This window comes from Engystomops pustulosus, chromosome 2, assembly GCF_040894005.1.
Source record: "Engystomops pustulosus chromosome 2, aEngPut4.maternal, whole genome shotgun sequence".
Classification (NCBI taxonomy): domain Eukaryota; kingdom Metazoa; phylum Chordata; class Amphibia; order Anura; family Leptodactylidae; genus Engystomops; species Engystomops pustulosus.
The window spans coordinates 124,342,802-124,367,870 of NC_092412.1; the positions used below are offsets into that span (position 1 = coordinate 124,342,802).

Genomic DNA, 25,069 nt, shown 5'->3' on the forward strand with positions numbered 1-25,069 from the left:
GTGCATTAGGGTGGAATTGGGCATCAAACGTTGCAGTGCGTTTCATCATTTAATTTATTTTGAAACTGTCAGTTTTGGCCTAAATGAATGTATTTTCCAAAAAAACTCCATAGTTTCTAAATCGCAGGTCCATATTGTTTTAGCCCATGTGAAACACTTAAAGGGTTAATAGACTTAATAGAAGTTGTTTTGCATACGATGAGGGGTGAAGTTTCTATAGTGGGGTAATTTATGGAGTTTGACTATTATTTAGGCCTTTCAAAGTCACTTGGAAGCCGAGTTGTCCCTCAAAATGTGAGTTTTGGTAATTTTCATGAAAATGAGAAAAATCGCACCTAAAGTTCTGCACCTCATAACATCCTAGAAAAATGACAGGACGCATAAAATATAATCTCAACATAAAGCAGACATTCCATAAATGTTAATTATCAAGCTTTTTGGGCAGTTTTACCTCCTGTCTGGTAAGCAGAACATTTCAAACTTGGAAAATGAAGAATTTTTACAACCTTTTGCCAAATTTTCACTTTTTTTTCAGAACGAAAAGCAAAACTTATCACTTAAATTTTATAACTAACATGAAGTACAATGTGTCACGGGAAAACAGTCTCAAAATCACCTGGATATGTTAAAGTGTTCCGAAGTTATAACCAATTATCGTGAGACAGGGCAGATTTGAAAAAGCTAGTCTGGTAATTGAGCTGAAAACTAGTGTCGGTGATAAGGGGTCAATCACAGGCAGCTCTGGGTGTGGTTTTCCAGCAAGAAGCCTGAAACCTGATCCCATCAGAACAATTTGTGAGTTCTGACACCTGTCTAATTGAATAATCTGACCTAATTCAGGACTCCAGAAAGGTATGGAAGCAGCCAAGGAACCAGTGTACCTCACAAATATATAAGAATCTAAAGAAGTTGTGTCATATTTGGAAAGTGTATAGTTTTAGACCTCATCTGTCTTTTTACACAGATTGTATAGATGTGAAGACAGTGGTTTGTGATGTATATGGTAAGGCAAATTCTGCAATATGAAATAACATTTTTTTAATGTCATGTTCTCTGCATACAGTTTTGTAAGCTATATTGTGACATAAATCCAGCATGTCTTAATGTTGTTAGCAAAACATTTCCGAAAACAACATATAGAATCTGCATATGGGTCTCATAAATATGGTGTCCAAAAAGGCCCATTAATTTATGTATTTTTGTAACAGAATTGCACAAAAGTGACCTTATATCTTTTTGCAAATATAACCGCGCATGCACTTGGGCATACTAGAACTTTTCAGTAAGAAAATCCTAATATTCTACAGACCCCCTGCAGACATGGACTGTTAGAGACTATGAATCTCGTACATACATATCGTATTTTACAATTCAGTTGTGTATTAATAAATCAAGCAGCTACATAGAAAAATTGAATATGTTACCAGTTTTAGAAACCCAGTGTAATAAAAAAAAAACAATGCAGAGAATTCTTGTAAATCTCTATAATTAAAATAGCAAACAAAAAGCACAATGTAAAATCTTCTGTCCAAAAATGGTTCGAACTCCATCATTTAGTTGGAGATTTTTTTCTGGCATGGCTAGGTCAAGCATGTATTTAAAATAACTCTCTAAGCTCTAGTAAAAATGCAGCAATAGAGCCAGAACACGTGTTCAACAAATTTGTGTGATCAGACATCCAAGGACAGCACTCTAAACAAACTGCTACAAGACGACTTAAAACCGCATCCAAAGTGTTTTATTTGTCTTGGAATAAATAAATAAGAGTTTGCTGGCAAATTGCTCTACATGTTTTTAAAAAGTAGTTCCCTAGGTGTAGTTTACACGTAACTAGAAACTATTTAATACATGAAATACATCTAACTGCCCAGACAGGGCTGCACATTTCATTCCAAGACACCCACTGTCAGGCTGCCATTTATTAATATATAGTCAATATTAGAAGATCATATTTTTCTTCTTTTTTTTATATTTATTTGAATTTTTGAACAGAAGGAAAAAAAGAATTACACAACATTCGGGTGCGCAGACCCTCAAAAGCCCCCCTCCCTTTCCCCATAACAAAAACTACTTTGTCTCTGAAGGTGATAAACTGTTTTCCTTTCGTCATAATCAACTCAGCTCTTCTGAAAATATAGTAAGACCTCTTGGGACCAGCCCATAGTCCCAACCGATGGGAATAGACAAGGCAGCAGCAAGATCTTCATTTTTCTACACTCGTAACAGACCTAATGTGCCCCTCAAACTCTCAGTCAAGTACCATTCCATCAATGTGAATGGTTGCATCACCTGGACCCTTTCTGTCTGGGACATGCAATGCGCAATAAACATACACCATTTTTAAAAGAAAATTTTTTCCAGTTTGCTTTTGTTTCTTTCTATCTCCATTCTTTCTATATGCAAAAGTTTGGTCATTTGGTCAATAATCAGTGCGATTGCAGGTACTGTTGCCTGTAGCCAATGTTGTAGTATACTTCTTTTAGTGACCAGGCAGATCACATGGAACAGTTTAGGTAGATAACGGGGATTATCTCCCATTGTTTCATCCCTGAAATTACTTCCCACCACCACATTGAGGTACATAATCGTTTAATCTGTTCCCATAGAGCAATTATCTTAGGCATGTCCAAAGACAGTGCCATAGGTCTGTACCCGGAGCGCTATACTTCGGGCATGTTTTTCTATCTGGGTACAGTGGAGAGGGTGGCAAATTAAAACCATAGATAACTCTTTGAATTATTCCATAGTGGGTGTCAAACCATACCTCATTGAGATCTGCTGTTCGTAGTGTCATCCATCCTTCCAGGATCTTTTTCCCTATTTTCTCCTCATGTATCATCTCTGACCATGTGTCAAATGCCCGTTCTGCTACCCCTTTAGTCCACACATCTCTCAACCTTCTATATATTCAGGTTAATTGGAGCCCAGTGATCCCACCAGGATTGTGTTATCAAAAGCATTGTTAGTTATTTCTTTACTTACATCCCTTAGTTTGTTCATTATGAATTGTTTTACTTGCGCGTATTGAATGAAGTTTGAGGGGCATAGATCATAATTCGCCTCTAATTCTTCCATAGTTAGCCAGCGTGGGTCCGTATCATGAAGTAGGTGCTGCACTCTCAGTATCCCTTTATCCCCCTAAATCTCTCCATTTATGAAAGAGCTCATTTACCCTACCCTGTTGAAAAGCTGGTGAAGTCCATAGCAGTAAGTGTTTGGAGACATGAAATGAAACTCCAAATTTTCTCCTTAAGTATTTACACGCCGCTATTGTGTTTCTGCATACAATCAATTTTTTAAAGAGTAGGCGGTACAGTAGTCAATGCAGATTCCAATTCATAGTCTGAGTATGTACTTGTCCCTTTTACCCAATCAAAAATATTCAAAACTGAGTTTCATAATAAATTAAATGATGAAGTGCTCCGCAACGTTTGATGCCCAATTTCTCCCGAGTGTACTGATATCCCATATGTGGTGGTAAACTGCTGTATGGGCACACGGCCGGGCATGGGATCAAAGCAGATTTGTATTGTCACATTGTACAAGCTATAAATTTTAATTTTTTTTGCTAATGCGAACATATGAGGGCTTATTATTTACGGGATGAGATACAATGTATATATAACTCATTTTGGGGGTCTGTAGCTTATTCATGAGATTTTATTAACTATTTCAAGGAGGACACAAACAAAATCCTCAATTTTTATTTTGGATTTTTAGCATTTTTTCCCCTGCTCACCGTAACGTAAAAATAATATTTAATCTTTATTCTCTGGTTCACTACGATTGTGGTGAAACCTCATTTATATAGTTTTTCTTATCTTTGCTCAATTTTACAGAGCAAAACCAATATTGGTGAAAATCGCATTGTTTTTACTATCGACAACTTTTCGGATCCATAACTTCTGTATTTTTCTGTTGTCAGATCTGGTCGAGGGCTTATTTTTTGCAAAAAGAGTTCTTTTCAGTCGTATTATATTAGGGAGCGTAGCTTTTTTTGATCACTTTTTAGAACATTTTTTGTGATGTGTTTGATGAAAAATTGTATGTTACAGGAAGTTTTTCGTGTTTTTTTTTTTAAGTTGTTCAACGCGCGGGTTCAATTTTGATTTAGATTTAGTACAGGCTAATACGGTGATACCAAATACTTTGTGTTTTTGTATTTTACATACTTTATTTTCATTATTTGTGTAACTGGGGGATTATGGGACTTTGATTTTATTTATTTAATTAATATTATAAAATGATGATGCATGCTCAGTTACATGCAGCTGGTTCCCTCCAGGAGGCGGAACCCGGCATGAAGGAGAGCTGGCAGCCTCGGGGCACTCGCCGGACCCCGGGGCTGCGGCAGGAGGGACTGATCCACGGGGGACACACTTACACACTGCGGTCATGTTTGACCGGGGCATGTCAGGGGTTTAACAACCGGGATCTGAGTTTTTCCGATCCCGGGTGTTAGTGCCGGGTCTGGGCTGTGATATCATAGCCTGAGACGGGCACCAGACTGACCCGATGTACCCTTAATGACCGAATAAAGATTCCCGAAAGGACGGTCATTAAGGGGTTAAAGGAGTTTTCCAGGAATTTAGGAAACCGTCATGGGGCAGGGGTACATGTGTGACATCCCATGATCTGAGGAGGCCACTTATTTGTCTATACCCTTTAACTATGGGGTTAATATGCTTTTCTAATATTGATAAGTTATTTTTAAAAAATCCATATATGTGGGGCTTGTCACCCAATGGAGCCTTTGATGAAGACGCACCTATGAGAAGAATAACTATTTATTACTTCCAGTAATAAATTTGTCAATTCATGAACCCCTGGCCTCTCCAGGTCAGCCGCGGATCCCTTAGTTGTGACTCTTCTTCACAGAGATGCATCATGTTTTGTGGGTTGATGTTATGTCAATTTGCTTTTACAGTTACAACTTTATTTACTACATAAACTCCTAGAGACAGGCAGCCAGATAACATATCACCTAGAAAAAGCCCATGCAAACATTCTAAAGTACTATGCTAAAGTTCTAATAAAGTTCTATTTTCATCATAATTTCTAGCCATTGTGCCAGGTCCAGCCAGAGGGGGCACACTCCAGTATGTCAGTGCTCTTGGTTTACAATCCTTCATCCTGGTGGTAGATGTCCTTTAAGCAGAAATTTTAAATATCTATTAAAAAAAATTGTATGATTTTACATACTATAAACAAATAAAGGAAAAAAAACATAATACATAAATATTGTTCTATTCCCTAATCCTGCAGTGACCGTAGAAATGGTGAATAAACATCTTAACAGTTACCATATTTATTGGTGACCAGGGCAAAGGAACTAGCAGTAGGCAGGAAGTGAACGTCAATCTATATTATCAACAGTAAAGTTCATCTCCACGGATGGCTCAGATAATGTTACCACACTGTATAATATACCACCAGTAAGACCCCACAGAAACCATACGTTTCTAATTGCTGAGTTTTACAGCTCAAAGCTTGTGACTTCATTGTAAAACAGTGCAATGAGTAGTTATATACACAAAGACCAAGCCATTTCCATATAATTCGTTGGTTGGGGGTTGGGATAGATAATAATGCCATGCTCATTCCCATGAATTGTAAAGAAGTTCTGAGAATAGATGGTAACATCTGTAACTCCTTACATATGATGTATGATAATTGCCTTATCTAACATAATGACTCCTGTAACTGTAGAAGATTACAGCACATGTGGTAAAAACCAAAAGTAAACACTAAACAAGGGCAAAACTGTTATAGAGTGCTATAAAATCACATGTGTTACAGCTAAAACATGCAATATTAGCTTGCATTGACCCGAAACTCCTAATTAAATATCTGCTGCCTCCTGTTCCTTGGAGAATTGAACTCACTATGAACATCCCCTTTAAATGTTTTCAAGTGTGTGAACTGACCAGTGCTGTCCACAAGCTGAGAACAAAGGAATGCCTACAGGGGAAAATACACATTATCATGAATACGGTAATGAGATCTTCTTTTGACCAATGTATAAGCATATGCGTTGAAAAAGAAAATGTCTGCAAACACAGATCTACACTATTTTGGATCTATTAAAATCCTCACTTTTTTATCCCAAAATTCCAACTAGCAAATAATCCACCTCGCACATATAGATATGCTCCATTCTGTCTGAAGCTTTTATTATGGGTATAGAGACTACACCTCTTTTCAGGATTTTGCACATCTGCACTATAAGTGGACTGCAAGTCCTCTTTATTCTGCCTTTACACTCAGCGTCTGATTTGTTTTGTATATTTAATGTGTGTCTTTATTTTTAATAAAAAACAGTAACCAGTGTCTGAAATGGTTTCTGCACACAGGCATATCATGGGGAGCGGACCTGGGAAGTCTTGGTAAAAGCCATTCAAAAGATTTAGTGAAGGGAGGTATGCAGAACTGTAAAACGTTTATTGAAGAGGGTTGCAATTTTAGTCTACGCTGCAGAGATTGAACATATAGCAAACCTTGTGGCATGGGTGGGTTTCAGTAGGCCTCTGGGAAATAGTGCCTCAGTGGGCCCCTTTGCAATGAACTCATATGGCGGCATTAGAACTTCAGAAACCAACTAAAATATTCCTTTGTTTATCATTCCCAAACAGGCAGTCATGGTTAGTTTATATACATCCCCCTCTTGTTTCTATTATATACAGTACAGCCCTCCATGGATTCAGTATATACATACCCCTCACAAGGCACTTCCAGACTGCTGGCGACTAAGATTTGGCCATGTGGGCCCTGGCACTTGCCCGAGTATGCCTGGTGCAGGCATCGTCCCTGACTCTTGTGATCATAGTGTTATCCCCTATACTCAGGTTATGAGATCTTATCAGTCCCCTTTCTCATGTGTGACACATCAAACATCATTTCTGCTGTTTACTAGGGATGTCAATATTGGGAGTACTGGGATTGTTTGCATAAACTCCTATAATTATAATGCAGTTCTATATGTAACAAAAGCTAAATCTGACACGTTGCCTTCTACATGGCTAAAAGCAAACAGCTGTAGTATTCTAATTAAATCCATCCATGTTATTTTACATGTCAGAACAAGATAGTTTTATTTAAGAAAATAAAATATAGAAAAGGAAACATTTCCTGGAGCTTAACTCTTTTGCTGCCAATGGCAGAGCTTGGTATTAAAGAGGCTTAGAAACACAAGCTTAACAAAAGGCATTTTCTATGACATCACTGTGGCTCGGTTTCATACAAAAAGCTATTTTATTCCGAAATTATTTGTGCAGTGGAAAATAAATGGTTAGCTGTGCATTCTTCAAAGATATTTCAGTTTGTTCCACAACCAACCATTTGCTGGAGGACAAACCACAAGAGCCATTTGTCATTTGCTCTCCAGGGGAAATTGCTGTCAGCCAAGTACCTTGTGAGAACAGTCTATCTGGAAATGGAATAAATATAGCCTGTACAATGCCCTAGTTTATTTGTATACACCATTATTTTCTGTGACTGCTACCACAGACAAAATATATGTGCATATTTTTGAATACAAGGCAACAGAAACATACCGTAAATTTGTATACAGACGTAGGTTTGTTCTTAAGTTGAATTTGTATGCAAGTCGAAACTGTATATTTTATAATGGTAGATTCAGACAAAAAAAAGTTTTTGCCGCAGTGACAATTGGAGTTTCAAAATGTTTTGCTTTAATGGACCAAGGATTATTAACCCCATAGCGCAATAAGACGTACCCTTACGTCTTACTGCGCATGGGGGAGTATGAAGAGGGCTCACAGGCTGAGCCCTCTTCATACTCACCGGGCATTTGCTTCATAATGAAGCAAACGCCCGTCGCTAACACCCGCGATCGGTGCTTCCACCGATCGCGGGTGTTAACCCTTTGATTGCCGCCGGCAAAGCTGCCGGCGGCATTAAAGAGCCGGCGGCGCGTGGGCGCCGCCATCTTGGCTCCGATCGTCACTCCCCGTGACGTCACCGGGGAGCGGCGATCCGTTGCCATGACAGCCTGGGATCACACAAAGATCCCAGGCTGTCATGATCGAGGCTATCTATTATAATGTGCGATCTGCACATTATAATAGATGGTATGCAAAATCCCCATATACTGCCATACTGTAGTATGGCAGTATATGGTAGGATCAATCAGACAACCTAGGGTTAAAGTACCCTAGGGAGTCTGTAAAATAGTAAAAAAAATAAATAAAAAAAAGTAAAAAAAAAAAAATTATATTAAAAAAACATAAAAATTCAAATCACCCCCCTTTCCCTAGAACTGATATAAATATAAATAAACAGTAAAAATCATAAACACAATAGGTATCGCCGCGTCCGAAAATGCCCGATCTATCAAAATATAATAACCGTTTTTCACTGCGTTAAACCCCGTAGCGGAAAATAGCGCCCGAAGTCGCAAATGGCATTTTTTTGCCATTTTGAAAAATAGAAAAAATTCTATAAAAAGTGATCAAAATGTCGAACAGTCCTAAAAATAGAAGCATTGAAAACGTCATCAGAAGTCGCAAAAAATGACACCACCCACAGCTCCATACACCAAAGTATGAAAAAGTTATTAGCGCAAGAACACGGCAAAATGAAGAATTTTTTTTCTGTACAGGAGGTTTTAATTTTTGTAAATGTATGAAAACATTATAAAACCTATACAAATTTGGTATCCCCGTGATCGTATTGACCCAATGAATGAAATAGACATGTCATTTAGGGTGCACAGTGAAAGCTGTAAAAACCAAGCCCACAAGAAATGGCGCAAATGTGTTTTTTCATCATTTTCACTGCATTTAGAATTTTTTTCCCGCTTCCCAGTACACGGCATGGAATATTTAATACCATCACTACGAAGTGCAATTTGTTACGCAGAAAATAAGCCATCACACAGCTCTGTACATGGAAAAATAAAAAAGTTATAGATTTTTGAAGGTGGGGAGTGAAAAATAAAAACGCAAAAACGAAAAAGGGCCTGGTCCTTAAGGGGTTAATAAAGCTTCATTACATTGCAGTCTAGGACTATACAAAAGCATCCAGAGAGCTCCACCAGAGGTCACAGTGGGCAGAGGGGTCCGCCTTTAACTATGGGTCGTGTGTAAGTCGGGTGTCCTTAAATAGGGGACCACCTGTATATTGTATTAATAAAGAATGAATTATAGATGTTCTATTCATATCCTTTCAATAAAATATCCTGCACTGTTTTGTTTAAAATCTCATGCCTTAATAGGGAATAGACATATTTGTGTCTGTAAAGTAGTAGCATCAAGTAAAAGTGTACCTAAATAGATTTATGATATAGAAACACGTTTTGATGTAACTTCCTATATGCTATGATGTACTGCTCTATGTATAAATGTAATGTTAAAATCTTAATAAAAGGAATTATAAAAAAAAAAAAAAAAAAAGAAAGAATATCCTGCACTGCATTAAGGAAAATGCAGTTTCCAAAAATGCTGGGAATAAAAAAAAAAAAAGACAGCGCAACCCAAAAATGCAATGTTGTTTTCAAACATCCTTTTTTGTAAACTGCATTTTTTATCTTCTGTGAGCACACAGCAGCACCCTATTTATCTTGAGTTTGTTGTACTTTTATAACGTAGTATTTTCTCAGTTAAACTGGTGTAAATCTGTACAAAAACCGCATACGTGACATTTCCAGGTATGATGATGCAGTCTGTTTCTTTCTCATAGAAAAGAGGACTATTTCTTCGCTATGCACGTTTCCCAAAAAAATAATCTTAAAACGTAACTCCTTAGTTACCTGGCCACAGCTGGAGAGAGTCTTTGACTAGAATTCCAGCGCTACCTACAGTATATCATGCTGCTGGCTTCTTTCTAGCCTGAGATCCAGCCTGATAAGTCTATAAGTCCTTCTTATAAAATTATCTTCAACTTCTTGTGAAGTGAGAACATACTAGTTGTGACATCAGCCACTAATGCCAGAGCAGCTTCCCGCACTTCCCAGAAGGCTAAGTTCTCCTCTCTACCACTAGCAGTTTTAGCACACAGATTATTACATACGCTTACATATATACCTATGCACTGTTACAAATATAGACTTTTAATCTAAATACAGCCTTATGAGTATTATATACGCTACCTGCTAAGATGGATGTGACAACCAGGTAGTTCAGCAGATGCTATCACTCTCCCCTCATCCCAGGACAGTGGGGGAGTACATAAAAACGGAGGGCACATAGCACACAAAAGTAAAATGACGGTGCTTCTGCTTTCTGTAATTATTGAGCAGAGTCCAGACCTAATTCGATATATAGCTCCACCCCCTCACCCTTCAGTGACCCCTCAGTCTTTACAAAGCATCTCCTGTTCACTCTTCTTTCACTCTATGGGAGAAATTGCATAACAAATTGTAAGATGGGTTTTCTCTTTTGGAAATGTGCTAAATGAACGTATAGCCAACAAAATTTGACCATTCTAGATTTGACCTCCATTTTGATTTAATTACTATGAAGATCTCAAGTGGTTGTCAATCTTCCTTAAAGTTGTTTGATAGTATGAGGGGTGCAGATTTGAAAATGGTTTGATTTATAGGGTTTTTTTTACAAACCGATATACGATTTGTAAGCTGCGTGACATCAAAATAAATTATCCAAAAATTATGAAAATGTAAAGTAGACATGGAAAATGTTATTCAGCAACTTATTTAGGTGGTAAATATGGCTGATTTAAATGTGAAGATTTAGAATTTCGAAAACTTTTTAAAAAAAATGTATGATTTTTTTCTATATTTTAAATAAATGCAAAACTTATCAGCCAAAATTTACCACTAAATTGAAGTACAACATGTGAGAAAAATAACAAACAAACAATCTCATAATCACTTTGATAAGTAACAATGTTCTAAAGTTATAACCATATCAAGCAACGCAGGTTAGAATACAGAAAATGGGGCTGAGCCTTAAGCTATAAACTGTCTGTGTCCTTAAGGGGTTAAACCACTGGAGTGGTTGTTATTGGAAATGGGCCTATATACACCTGTGCAGATATTGCAGACATTTGCAGCTAGAGTACTCTTTTACTGCATTAACAATGTAAAGAGTATTTATGATTCATTTAATCTTAGCTTCATTGAAGGACATTTCTAAGTAACTTGTTAGTGTATATGTGCATGTTTAGTCATGTATGTATTCCATATATACTCAAGTATAAGACGACCCAAGTATAAGCCGAGGCCCCTAATTTTACCACAAAAACCTGGTAAAAACTATATTTTTTTCTCTCGAGTATAAGCGAGTTTGTGTTTTCGGCACATTTTTTTGTGCTGAAAAACTAGGCTTATACTCGAGTATATATACACAGATGTAAACAAACCTATAAATATATATATATATATATATATATATATATATATATATATATATATATATATATATATATTTTTATAGGTTTGTTTACATCTGTGTATAAGGTTCCATTAGGAGCCTTAATAACAGATAAAAAATTGGGGCTCCATCAGTGAGGATAACACTGTGCCCTAGCAGAGTAGTTATTATTGGAGGAGAGGAGGGTTTGAGTTGGTGATCGCAGGAGAAAAAGTCTCCAGGGTGCACTGTAGGGGAGGAACAATGTAACCTGCACACTTCCATAGCCACTGACATAGAAGAACTCTTTGTTGTGAATGTTGGGAATCCACCAGAATAGGTGACCAGTGGAGTGTTCTTTTTATGCAATTGGAGTCCAAGCTACATTGATATAACAGAAAAACAGGTGTGAGAAAGTGAGAGGTGTTGGGAGGACTGCCATACAGGCAGTTAAAAGGTGTATGGTAAAAGCCCTGGATTTGTCTGCAGTAAACTAAGGGTTAATGCAGACACATAGTAAGCAGAAGTAGTCTGATTTGTCTATGCTGGCCTAGCTAGCATAGGCACCTTTGTAAAGTCCGTACTAGACCTGCTTATTATGGATTAGGGGTAGGCGATAGTGGGACTCCTACTCCATCCAGGCTTCGGCCCTGGGTTTTTTTTGTAAGGCCCACAGGTGCAGTTCACAGCTCTCGTTAGTGCCAGTCCCAGGTCAGGATAAGTTGTATCCCCTCCTGGAGAGCTGAATGCTGGACTGTGTTGCCTCCATATCTTGTGCACGAAAGCAGGTGCTTGGTGTCCATGTACTCAGATTAGTTAGGGTCTGATACTGTACTATTCAGGGCCCAGACAGGCAGGATTTGTTTTGTTTATGCATAAGTTTAGGCTGAATTTGAAGTTTTAAAATATAACGCTTGATTCCCCAGAGCAATTCCCCACAAAGGTTATGACTGGAAAACCCCTTTAAACCATCAAATATTGTAGTCAGATGTGACCATGGCATCTGAGAGGAGACTACAACTCTTCAGGAAAATGACCCTACACAGCTCGGTACATTTAATTATTAAAATGTTACAGGTATAGCAGAGACTTTTCCCTAATATTTTTAATTCTTTTTTTTCAAGCTTTTTAAACCTGGCAAAGTCATGCACAGAAGTGGAACTATTTCATTATATCTTATCTCTGCGTAGTTTCAACAATTATTTATACAAAAAAAAAAAAAAACAGAAGTAACATAAATGTGAACTGGCCCTAATTCTTCTGACCTGAAGAATAAAGTCAACGTATAATTTTTAATGCACAATGGATTACAGAAAAAACAAACAAAAACAGCAAATCCTATGATTTTTTTTTCCAATTTCACAGTAGTGGGTATTTCCCCAGCTTCTAGCATATTGTATAACATATTACATAGAGTCATGATGAGTATAATTTGGTCAGAAGAACACAGGCTCTCATGTAGCTCTATTAAACAGGAAAATATTTCTGCTTTTAGAAGGCAGAAGGTAAAAGGGAAAAAAGGCCTACAACACAAAGGTTTCAGGATGATCAGTCACTCAATATATAGATATCCATTCCTCACATACTGTTATGTTATGGAATGCAGCAGACCAAAAGTATTTAGAAACTTTAGCATGTTTACTTATATTCACAAACTCTCCTTGAGGCAGAAAAAGCAGTTGTACTTACGCCTTTCAAGAATGCAATAATTTGTAAGCATTGTTTCATTAGTCAGATGCCTGTTCAGACATTATGGCAGAGTTTTCTTGTGGAGAAGACATTGCCACTAGTTTTCTTGCTTTTCCGACCCAAATGCCTCTTTGGGCATGTTGGGTATGGTGGTGGGGGGGGATCAAAAGGTGAATGCCCCAGCCTGTCAAATTTTACTATAGTAAAACCAGTCGAGACCGAAGCAGAAATCTCCACCAGGTCAGACCTTGTCTTAGGTCCGACTTCGTGGAGATTGTGCCTAAATCTACTGAGAGGTGGGATCCAGCAGAATTGTTAAAACCCCACTCTTAATATATTCCTACCATATGTTTGTGTAGATTATTTAACCCAATAACTCCTTTCCGCCTTTACTCTTTGGATTGGTACGATCACAAAGATACCAAATCTGTTTAGGTTTTATTTTGTTTTGATAGATTTTTAAAAATTAAAACAGTGTTCTACAAACTACATTTCTTTGTTTTTCCATCTTCTAATGCTAATATCTTTTTCATACTTTGGTTGACGGAGTTGTGGAAGGTGAAATTTTTTGCAGGATAAGCTGACGGTTCATTGCTACATTTATGGGGACAGCACTTTTTAATTTTTTAAGTCGATTCAGACTTTTGGGCGCTATTTTCTATTAGGAGTTTCAGTGCCTGGAATAACTATTTTTATATTTGATAGATCAGGACTTTTGGGACACGGCAAAACATTTATGATTGTTTAATTTTATATCGGTTCTTTTTCAATTTTTTTGTAGCCCCCCTAGAGTACTTTAACCTAATAGGGTCTGATCACTCCTGCAACACACTGCGATACCACTATATTGCAACATGCATTGTACATGATACAGTCCGTCGTGGCAACAGATCGTTACCTGCCAATGACAACCTGGAGAGCAACAATCTAATGCAAGATGCCGGCGCCCGTACGCCACCAGCTGTTACATGCTGCCAGCCTGTAAAGGGAAGTTTCCAGTCTCTATGGAGAGGGCTCAGACAGGGATCCCTCTCTACACTCCCCTTGCAGCATGTTAATGTACTAAACACTAACACATATATTAACATCACATTAATATTGAGTTTTGTAAACGGAAATTTAAACAGCAATGTAATTTGGTATTGCCAATGAAAATGCTATGCAAATGCCACATGTGAACGCAGCCTTAGTGCTCTTTCAAACTAGTGTTGTTTTTCACGGATGCCTTACTGAGCCATTGTTTTATATGTGCTTTATCTCAATGCATTTTTTCCCCTGATCTATTGTACGTGGAAAAAAAATTGTAACCGGTATTTTTTTTTTTTTTACAGATGCGAATCACGGAATGCAATAGAAGTCTATGGGTCTGCAAAAAAGAAAAAAAAACCTGACGACAGGTTTGTTTTATTATTTTTCACTGATGAGGCATTGTCTATGTCCTTGTAGTTAGCTATTAGCAGTGTGTGTCCAGGTGGACTGCACATCATCTAGAAGAGTGTGTATCCGGGTGTATGCGTGTAGTCATCTTGTAAGCCGTAATTGCAAGTGGTGACCGACTGTGTATCCGGGGAGCAATAAGTGGTAGGTGGTACATAGTGTGGTTGTGGGTCACCTGGGCTGTGCGTGTGTCATGTTTAATGTCAGGGATTCTGATGCATTTGGTTTTCCTGACATAATCAGGTGCTGGATGATAGGGGAGTAGAATCAAGCATAAAAACGCCATCTTATGTAAGTGGGCAGGGTTTATGTGCTAAATTGTGAGGTGCCCACTTCTAGGTGACAAGGACTCCACTCCAAACTACGGCACTCTGCAATCTCCGTCAGCTCCATAAAGATGATTGACAGCTTCTCCGCTCATCTCGGGAGCAACATGGGTCTGACTGGGTTACATTGGACCCCTCATTCTGTAGATAGGGCCCAACTTGTTTTGTGGAAAACTCCTTTAAAGGGTTAATGAAAATCATCATATATTTTATTAAAAGCTTTTATTAAAAGCTTTTTTCAAAAATGAAAAAAAAAACAAAACGGATGATGTACGGATGTGAAAAAAACTGGTGCAGATACAATACGGACTGCACACCTCTGCATGGTCCAGATCTATTAAACTGGCTGCACATGTTTTCTGTTTGACTTTGCACTGGAAAGGCCGTCTTTGGAGCTTGCACATATACTTGCATGCGTGTGTGGCAGTTTTGTGTCACGGCTACAAAGTGTCTGACACAAAAATGTGCACCTAAATGGGCGTATTAGTGCTTATTCGGTTTAAGAAAAATTTAATACAGTGACAAAATAGTGTTGCACACTGTATTATAAAGGTACACTTAAAAAAAACCCAAAAGATGGTGAACACTTTGAGCAGTGCAGGGTGCCAGATAACTGAAGACCATGAGGCAGTAATCAATAATCTCACACATTTGTGAGGCAAACTTGTGTGCAGAGAAGGAGCAGGCTATTGCACAGGAAGTAATCATTTGCAGTTAGTGAAGTTTGCCTCACTATTAATAAATCTGGGCTTATGCATCTTCACCCTTTAGTGACCACCCATACAGGTTTCTTCATCCGCATAACCTAAGTTCTGCACAGGCACCCCGGCAGTGACCTGGCTTATAACGGAGTTCCAATCCGGCTATTAACCCGTTAGATCCCGCTTTCAATGCTGTGACCGCTGGATGGATGTACCTGCAGAGGCTCCCTGCCTCTCCTCCCAACACCCCGTGATGCGGTCACGGGGTGTCGTCTTCACTTCTGGCAGCCGGGTCTACACAATACATGGTTATTGCAGTGCAGTAGTATGAAATAGTGATCACATGATCACTAGTTCATATGATAGTAATTTGAAAACAAAGAACACAAAAAATTTATTAAAATTAAAAATAAAATAAAAAATGTCCCAAAAGCCACTAACCCATTAAAAAAAAAAAAAAAAAAAAAAAAAAAAGGGAAAAAACACAACACGTTAGGTATCACTGCATCTAAAAATGTCTGATATATAAAGATATAAAAACGGTTATTCCCAGCAGTGAACCCTGCAATGGAAAAATGCACTCAAATTCACAACACATAAAAAATTGATCTAAAGATCGCACAGTCCCCAAAATGGTAGCAATGAAAACGTCAGCTCCGCCCGGAAAAAAATGAAACCTTAGCCTACTCCATACTCCTAAGTATGAAAAAGTTATTGGAGTCAGAATATGGTAAAGGTAATCATTTTTTGGTGTACACACCTAATAAAGCCTATATAAATTCGGTATCCCTGTGATTGTACCAACCCAAAGAATATATAAGAGATGCCATTTGGAATGTACAGTGAAAGACATAAAAACAGAGCCCACAAGAAAATGGCACAAATGTGGTTTCTTGTCAATTTTACCTCATTTTAAATTGTATTTCCACTTCCCAGTACAAGGGATGGAATATAAAATACTGTCAGTAGGAAGTTCAATTTATTATGCAGAAAAAAAAAGCCCGGATACAGCTCTGTACATGGAAAAAAAAAATTTTGATTTTTGAAAGTGGGGAGCAATAAACAGAAAGTAAAATGGAAAAAGCCCATCAGTGGCAAGGGGTTAATATGCCCCCTAGGTTTGTGGTACCCAAGGTCACATTTGGAACCACAATTCAAAAGGCTCCTCTTGTGATAACTAAATCCAAAGGAAATTAAATCTTACCTCAACATGTGATCACAGGTATAGCCTTTGTATTGTCTTTCAAAACGCAAGCAAAATGCCATGTGTGAACGTGGCCCCAGGGGCTCTACTAACACCTCATTGCACCTCAAAACTGCCCTACAAAAGTTCAATGGCACTCCTTCTCTTTCACGGCCTGCCAAGTGCCCTGACAGTGGGTTACATCCACATATGGGGTGTCCTCTTGCACAATATATTCCTAGATGCATTTTCTACTTTTATTCAGTTTATGTGGGTAAATGTTGTGGCTAAATTAATGTATTAATGATAAATATTAATGAATTATAAATCAAACCTCATTTTCTTTGAATTTCTATAAAAAAAAACAAAGGGTTAACAAGCTTCCTACCTACCTGTTTTGAAAACCATATATACTTGAGTATAAGCCGACCCGAGTATAAGCCGAGACCCCTAATTTTACCATCAAAAACTGGGAAAATCTATTGACTCGAGTATAATCTGACCACTGTAGTATACAGCCAGCCCACACCGGCCCCTTGTAGTATACAGCCAGCCCACACCGGCCCCTTGTAGTATACAGCCAGCCCACACCGGCCCCTTGTAGTATACAGCCAGCCCACACCGGCCCCTTGTAGTATACAGCCAGCCCACACTGGCCCCTTGTAGTATACAGCCAGCCCACACCGCCCCCTTGTAGTATACAGCCAGCCCACACCACCCCCTGTAGTATACAGCCAGCCAGCACTTAAGAAAAATAATAAACTTATATACTCACCCTCTGTTGGCCCCGATGCGCAGCGTGGCTCCCCGATTTTGGCACGGCTCCTCTTCTGGCTTCCCTGCGGCTCCTCTTCAGTCTTCTGTAATAGCCTGAAAGGCGCAGCCATGTTATCTGCCGGAAGGCGCATACTATGACGTGGCCGCTGCTGCCGTCATAGTATGCGCCGGCCGGGAAATAACATGGCTGCGCCCTGCAGGCTGTTACAGAAGACAGAAGAAATAAGAGGAGTCGCAGGAAAGCCAGAAGAGGAGCTGCGCCGACATCGGGGAGCCGCGCTGTGCATCAGGGCCGCCAGAGGGTGAGTATATAAGTTTATTATTTTTATTGACTCATCTATAAGCCGAGTTGAGGTTTTTCAACACCTTTTTGTGCTGAGAAAATCGGCTTATACACAAGTATATATGGTAGTTTGAGGAGTGAAGTTAATTGAATGGGGTGATATGTGGGGGGTTTCTATTAACAGAACTTACAAAACCCCTGTAGATATGAAATGGTCCCTAAAATAATTGATTCTAAAATTTTCTTGAAAATATGAGAGAATGCGGTTTGATTTGTGGACTTTTTAGCATCATAATAAAACAATAAGACACTTCTAAAATGACGTTAACACAAAGCTGAGACATGGTAAATGTTAGTAACTAATTTGGATAGCAAAACTATCAGTCGTGAAGTTTGAAAATAGAAATTTTTTTCACCAAATGTTTACCAAATTCACCCATTTTCATATATAAAAGGTTAAATATATCAACCAAAATTTCCCACTATTTTGAAGTACAAAATGTAACGGAAAAACAAAATCAAAAAGACTTGGGTAAGTTAAAGCTTTCTAAAGTTATAAGCGGATAAAGTGATACATGCTGGTTTTGAAAAATAGGCCTTGGTCATAAAGCGCAAATGAGAATGATCACTAAGGAGTTAATATGTATCTTGTATACAAATAATCTACTGTTCACCCTAAGCTTGTCAGTCCTTTGTATATATTATCCATAAGAAATAAACACACACATAAAGCTCCATATGTAAAGTTAAATATGTAGGAGCAAGCCAAGATAGGGGAAAACTAATCTTGATTATGGATGCTAAAATGGGGAGGATATCCTGAAACAATGTTCCAATGAAGTCTAACATCTGCTGCATTTTGGCTGTGAATCAGATTAAACAGTCTGCAATGAATAGGATTTCAATTAAACTTTGGAGGTTGAATTTTATTGTATAAGTCCAATAAAAAGACATAAAATTAACACGCACAAGTGTGCCAGAGGGAAAACTAGAAACATCTGAACTGTCACATATATGGTGTATGCAAAGCTAGGTCAGCAATGGGCCCTATTGTTCCAATGTACATAGAAATTCACATGTTTAAACAAGTGCAATACAGTATGATTTTAAACCAAATATTTCTTTGTTTTTAATTAGAATTATTTATTTCACGCCATATTTCAGATGGAAAATTATATTTCCCAACTGCACAACAGCAGTCTGCTCATACATACAAGCCTGGAAACACAATACCAAGAAAACATTATTAATATAATATATGCATTTGTACAAACTACATAAGAAGTCGAAAACACTTTGTAAAATCCATTGCACTACTACTACTACTAATTTAAAGGGCTTGCCAGCAGTTAAAAAAAATGTGAACACAGTGTCATCTGACCATTGTTTGTGGTGTCATTGAGGCTAAGCTGTCAGAAATGAATATGGCCTAATACACCACACTACCCATGGTCAGGACTCGAGCTGTATTTGGAAGAAAACAGCTATTCTTTTCAATTCCCAGACACCTCCTTTAAATGGACCATCAAGATGACGCATTGTAAACCAAGCACACTGCCATACTGGTGTGTGGCCCTTCTGGATCTGCTCTTCTTTTAGCTTCTTATGCCCTACTTTAAAAAAAAAAAAAAGGCTTTTTAAATTACGCAAATGAGTGTTAATGGAGCCTGAAACCCCTCAGACTCATTTGCATACTTTTGAAGCCTGTTTTTTCTTAAAAGCCAGGGCATAGGAAGCTTAAAGAAGAGCAGATCCTGCCAGAGGGTACACATACCTGCATGTCAGCCTGCTTGTCCTTAAAGGGTATGTGGGTCAATTCCACCATTCCATATTTCAGGCAGGGGTTCACAAAAACCTGCAGCTCAATTTCCATTTGGCTTAGAAGTCAAGGAGGCGCTTTTATTGGTCACTGGCAGAGATCTCTGTCTGCAGTTTGATACATGGCGGTATCCTCTTGTCTTCATAACACAGAGTACTTAGCTCTTACCGTTCACATGCCACCTGCATTTTTACAATGACTAGTCCCATTTACTATCCAAGAGAACATTTTGCTTTATGGAGCCAATGTGACATACAGATATTAGCCCCTGATTGGTTGCCATGAGCAACTAGAACAGTTTTGCTCTCAGACACTTGCTCTATCCCACAAAATTATTTCGATTTTCTCCATAAGACAATCTATTTACCCAAGTTGTGTTTGTAAAATACACACAATAAAACCAAGCGTTAACACAACAGAGTGTTATGTGATCCCATCATCAGCACCACCGAGACAAAATAGAAAACTTTTTTTTAAGGCAAACAAGTAAATATATAGCTAACTAGTGCAAGAATAAGTACTGTTCTTAGACTATGTAGGATTACAGTTTGGTTATGTTAAAGATAGTATCTACATTTGGACTTTCTAAAGAAGTAAAGAGCAAACCACTGAAGACAACCATAATTTATGCTACATTAAATTAATAGGAAAAAAATCCACAAGTGCAAGTTAACTGTGCTCAGCACGGTTGGTATCCATATGATTAAAAAGCTTTGCTGTCTGTTTTTCGAACCATTAAAATATCTTTTTTTGGTAATACTACACAAGAAAATGTTTTTTTTAGAACATATGGCGCGTTTCTAGCAGGCACCAGCTTTTTGCAACTTAACCATCTGTTATTCTCTAGACTGAAAAGAAAATTAAGTCAGCTACCAAGGCCAAATGTTCCAGATCGGGCAGCTGCCCCCCGAGAACAGTCATAGAATGATGTAGTAGGTCATCCTCAAGTCAACAGCATTAACTCCGGTCACACCCAGTCAATGGGAAGGAAGAATGAACCGCAATAAATAAATTCCCGCTCATTAAAAATGAATGCGCCTTTCCAATGGGATTATATTGAGGCCTAGAAATATGTTACAAAGAAAAAGATCAATAAGACAATTGCTGAAACACAGCCATGAGTCTATCAAGACTTACATTTTGAATTCTGACAACTTGTAAAAATTTACATTTGACCTTTCTCAAGCTAAAAGATTGTGGGGCTTATTTACTAAGGGTCCCGCGGGTGCATTTTCGTCGGGTTTCCCTGACTTTTTGGGGATCGCGCCAGGGATTGTGTCATATACGCGATTGGATTGTGTCGCTTTCACGCAGCCGTCAGACCATCCAACGGATTTGGACTAAGCACGGGATTTTACATTCAAATTTGTGTCGCAAGCCAAGCACTTACATGTACCGGAAGAAGAAGTTGAACTCCGATGGACCTGAGCGGGGAGCGACACATGCAGGATATCGGGCACAGGATCGCACCTCGGGGATCGCGACTCTGACAGGTAAGTAAATGTGCCCCATTGTGTTCATATAAGAATGAATTCACAAAGCAGATTTGTTGCAGGAATTTCGATAAGGCCTGCAGAAATCCACATGTATGCCATGAGAATTTCTTTAGTAAGCAGCTCCTAGTGCCGAATTTCTGTGTGACAGGTCCTTTTTAAGGGGTTAAAGGGTTTAATAGACTTAATAGAAGTTATTTTGCATATGTTCAGGGGTGTAGTTTCTATAGTTGGGTAATTTATGGGGGTTTACTATTATTTAGCCCTTGCAAAGTCACTTGAAAGCCGAGTTGTCCCTCAAAATGTGAGTTTTGGCGATTTTCATGAAAATGAGAAAAATCGCACCTACAGTTCTAAGCCTCATAACATTCTATAAAAATGAGAGGACGTATAAAATATCATTCCAAACAGACATTCTGAAAATGTTAATTATCAAGCTTTTTGGGTAGTTTTACTTCCTGTCTGAAAAGTAGAACATTTCAAACTTTTGCCAAATTTTATTTATTTATTTTTTTATTAGAACAAAACGCAAAAGTTATCACTTACTTTTACAACTTACAAACTTACATGAAGTACAGTGGGGGTCATTCACTAAGTACCCGAATCGCGGTTTTCCGTCGGGTTTCCCGAATATTACCGTTTTGCGCCGAATTGCCCCGGGTTTTTGGCGCACGCGATCAGATTGTGGCGCATTGGCACCGGCATGCATGCGACGGAAATCGGGGGCATGGCCGTCGGAAAACCCGCCAGATTCGGAAAACCCACCGTATGCACCCAGCATAGGATAGTGAACTTCGGTGAACTCCAGCGGACTTCAGTGCAGCAGCAACACCTGGTGGACATCGGGCACACAGACCTTAGTGAATCCCGGACGGACCCGGATCAGCATTGGAGAACCCGCCGCTGGATTGCGAATGGTCCGGGCAAGTTAATCTGCCCCAATGTGTCATGAGAAAACAATCTCAACATCACTTGGAAATGTTAAAGCGTTCCGAAGTTATAACCGATTATTGTCACATGTCAGATTCTAAAAATCGAATCTGGTCACTAAGCTGAAATCAAGCGTCGGTGATAAGGGGTTGAATAATGTGGCACAACTTGCACAAAGAAAGTGCAAACTGCACGAAGGCACTAGTTTTCATATATCTGGGCCAATGTATAAACATAGGTGTATGCCACATTATTTATCAATATGTAAAGCGAACCGCTCCATATTCTACCTATATATTATCACTATTATATACCTTTACCAGTGTGTGTTAATGTGAACTGCTGGGAGCTCAGGAGGATATGAGATTCCCATGCATAGATGCAGGCCCTGGACACAGTTGGCATTTTGTGCTGCTCTGTGGTCGGTCCATTTAGGGTGTTGGTTACTGAAGAGGCCCCTTAACCCTTTACTGCATTTGGACGTTCCCTGAACGTCCTGTTGTGGTAGGGGAAGTAGAAAGAGGGCTCACGGCTCAGCCCTCTTCATACTCACCGGGTGATTGCCACAAAATGCAGCAAGCACCCCTAGCTAACACTCACGATCAGTGCTGGCATCAATCACACGTGTTAACCAATGAAATGGACGGGGCCATCTTTGTTTCAACCAGCATGCCACATTGTGTCTATCAAAATATAAAAAGGGTTATTCCTGGTGGTGACTCTATAACAGAAAAAAGCGACAGAATCACCACTTTTTCACCATGTTGCATAGGTTTTATTTTTTTCAAATCTATTAAAACATAATAAAACCTATATAAATTTGGTATCCAAATAATAAATCGGAGGTGTCATTTGGATTGCACTGTTAAAATTATAAAAAGAGCCCACAAAAAATTACACAAATTCTTAGATGAGGAATAGAACAGACGTTTAAAGGAAATTTTTCATAATTTCTAAATATGTTTGTGGTCTGAGTAGGCCCATTTTATAACATCTCCAACTCTACAGCTCTTCCTCTGAAGTATCAAAAACATAGCCGCTTACCATTTTACCACACTTATGGTATATTCATTACATAATACTGTGCAGAAGAAAGCGTTTCATTTTCAATTACTGATAAACAGGTTTTATGATTATTCTAGAAATATCTTTAAGTGCCATATACGCATACTTTCTGTTAGTAAGATGAATTCTTCACAAATGTATGGAGGCTTCTCTCCGGAGATGCTGACATACTTTCCTATAACTGATAATTCTTTTACCATGTTCCTCATTTGTTTCAGGAATCAAGGGGTTAGTTTAAGTGAAATTAAACAAGACACAAGCTCTTTTTTAGATTCCCAGGAATCTGAAATAAAAATATATCTATGTGCAATTTTCAACCACAAGTACAAATTGCAACCATTTGCTTTTGACTTCAATTCTAGAGAACACATAAACCACTTGTGGTATAGCATAACATGTCATTATTTCAAGTCGTCATATTTATCTTCAAATAAGCCTAGACCTTAATAATTAATTTTGAGAGGCTGCAGCAGTTTTCCTCTTCTAGAATATTGATTCTGGAAGCCCAAAAATTCATGACCACCAAATCTCATCGTGTAATAATTGGGAAGGGTGATAAAGATTAAATACAGAAGCTTGATTTGAGATTAGGTTTTTTAAAACGAAAAGTTTAGATTTTTGGAACGATTATGTAAGTCAACAAAACATTACACTAGATGTACAAATAAATGCACTCCGTGCCTACCCCTCCCCCCCTACAGCTACAAGTATCATTAGGGGAAGGAGGATAACGCTTGACACAAGAAATGGTAGGTTATATTGAACCCTGTACCCACATAGTTTTTTCCTTCCTTAGCTTTGACAGAATTTTGGCACACATTGTCATAGTATGGTGACTACTGTAATTGTTAATACTTCCATGTATGAAGCTAGGTAAGAGGTATTTTTAGCAGATGAGCTGCCATTTTATTGACACCATTAAGAGAAATGTGCAACCTGTTAATAATTTATTAAATTGTTTTTTTTATTTTGCCATCTTCTGGCACCAACAACCTTTTCATACGTTGGTGTAAGGAGCTGTGGGTGGTGTCAGTTTTGTGACTTTTGATGACTTTTTCATTGCTAGCATTTTTAGGACTGTACAACCTTTTGATCACTTTTTATTAAATTTTTTTGTGGCATTGTATGACAGTATATGGGGATTTTCCTGTTCATTCATTACAATGTGCAAATGGCACATTGTAATGAAATGGGGTAAAACAAGACAGCCTCGGCTCTTCGGAAAACCTGAGGCTCTCATGGCAACCGATTGCCGCCCATGCGCCACATTCTTTTTGAAGCTGCTGGTGTTACCCGTAAGTGTTTGTTGCAATATGCAAAGACTTACCGGCTACAGAGAGGGCTCAGTGCGTGAGTCCTCTCCATGCACCCGATGCGTGTAGGGAAGGGGTTAAAGAAATGTGAAAACCATAGTGCAGACATAAATCTAGCCTTAGTCTGATTCTTCTACAAATAAAGGGCAGTAAGGAACATTTTATTTAAACAGAGAGCAAGGTGCAGATCGTCTGGACATGCCTATGAACAAAAATAAACCATGCATAAGGATTAACTCCTGCACTAAAATTCTGTGTTCACATTCTGTCACATATTTGGAATTTCTTTCATGTCTAGTAGGCCTCTCCAACGTAAACAAAGGCAGCATACAGTAGCCATGGTGAAGCACATTCCCAGGGCTATGTAGGAGCACTGACATCTATTGTCATCCACCTCAGTTGAGCTAATTTTATATTTACGTAAAAATATCAGATATCCAAGGCATGCCATGTGCAAATGACTATTATAAATATTTAAATTCATTTTAAAGGGTTAACCAATAGTATTGTAAAACATTTTTCATTTATTTGTATTACAATGGTGGGTGAAGGTGAACGTTGCATATGTGCAAGCATCTGTGCATAATAACCTTCATACCCAGAATGCCACATGAAACCACCAGTAACTAACCCTCAAAAAGTGTAATCGATTTATGGCTTTAGAATATGACTGACCGCTTCTGATAAGGGGATTAGAGAGCAAAATGTAAATTTTACTAAAAG

General features: G+C 38.4%; 1 protein-coding gene across 3 annotated transcripts in view; it reads right to left on the reverse strand.

The window, feature by feature from the left end:
• Positions 1–25,069, reverse strand: part of NXN (nucleoredoxin) — a 98,147-nt gene that overhangs the window by 63,598 nt on the left and 9,480 nt on the right. The gene's annotated exons all lie outside the window — the stretch shown is intronic.